This window comes from Myotis davidii, unplaced genomic scaffold, assembly GCF_000327345.1.
Source record: "Myotis davidii unplaced genomic scaffold, ASM32734v1 scaffold824, whole genome shotgun sequence".
NCBI lineage: Eukaryota > Metazoa > Chordata > Mammalia > Chiroptera > Vespertilionidae > Myotis > Myotis davidii.
The window spans coordinates 201571-202880 of record NW_006294870.1 but is presented as its reverse complement, the minus strand read 5'-3'; the positions used below and the strand labels follow the sequence as shown (position 1 = coordinate 202880).

Here is a 1310-nt window from a genome sequence, read left to right as displayed (position 1 = left end):
CTTTCCTTCTGCTGCCATTCTGTTACTCAAAGAAAACCAAAATATATTTGCTGAAATATGAAAACAATCAACACAATAAAAAAGTCAAGGATCTTAATGGTAGAAAGAAGAAAAATCATGTGTGAATATCCCCAGTCTTACAACTTTATTATCGTCATAAATTTCAGGAATCTCATTCTCTAAATAAATAAAATTATTGTATTTGCTTTTGTGTTTTCTTTTGTTTGTTTGTTTTTAGTGTAATCAGGCAATGTAAAAACTCAGTGGAGCATTTGTTAGAATCACTGACATATAATCAAAGTACATTGAGTGGGGGTGGGGTTGGGGTCAGGCTCACCCAGAAGGAAAACAGTGGCCTATCTGCTCATCCAGGTAATTGTTGGGTCATGGCAGATGCCCTGATGCCATAGGATAACAAAAGAGATGTCTTCAAGCAAAATTGTCGTAGTTTGTTTGTTTGTTTGTTTTTGTTTTTGTGGAAAAGACGTTCATTACAGAGCTATAAATTATAGGTGGGGGGATGGAGTGGGGTGGGAGGAGCAAGTGGTCCTATTTGGAGCCTCTGATCTTTCTCTCTGTCTTTCTGGGCCTGGATATGAGCACCTCTTCCATGCATTCCTTTGCTCTGAGCACCTCTTACTGCAGAAGAAGGAGCCATCCGCAGATTTATCCTTCACTTTGAATAGGTGTTCCTAGCTCTGCAGAGGAGGGGAAACAGTGCAGGTGTGCTGTGTCTGGATTACAGAGGCAGTGGAAGCTTCTGGATCTCATCTGGGTTCAGCTTGGAGACAGTGAGAATCTGCTGTGCCTCCTGGAGGCTGAGACCAGAGATTGAGAAGCAGCTGCAGACTGGTGTCCAGCACATCGCTGGTATCAGCTGCTGCCCACCTGGCTGCAAACTCCTGGTGTAGGTTCCAGGCAAAGGTCTTGCCCATGACTCATGCCCCCATCACAAGAATCTGAGTCAGGTAGTTGGCCATGGTCGATGCTCTGCCTCAGGCTCCTTCTTTCAGGCTCCAGGTCCAGCTGAAGAACAGTCAGTGGGTCTAAGGTCAAGGGAGCCTGCTGGAGCAGGCCCAGTTTTTTGTTGTTGTTGTGTTTTTTTTTTAATGGAGAACCTAAATTGGTTCTATTTTTTAAATATATTTTTATTGATTTCAGAGAGGAAGGAAGAGAGAAAGAGAGATAAAAACATCAGTGATGAGGGAGAATCATTCATTGGCTGCCTCCTGCACTCCCCCCACTAGGGAACCAGCCCAGAACCTGAGCATGTGCCCTTGACCGGAATCCAAACTGGGACCTTTCAGTCC

General features: G+C 44.2%; 1 pseudogene; it reads right to left on the bottom strand.

The window, feature by feature from the left end:
* Positions 1 to 499: 499 nt before the first annotated feature.
* On the bottom strand, positions 500 to 980 carry LOC102752007 (annotated as a pseudogene).
* Positions 981 to 1310: the final 330 nt, after the last annotated feature.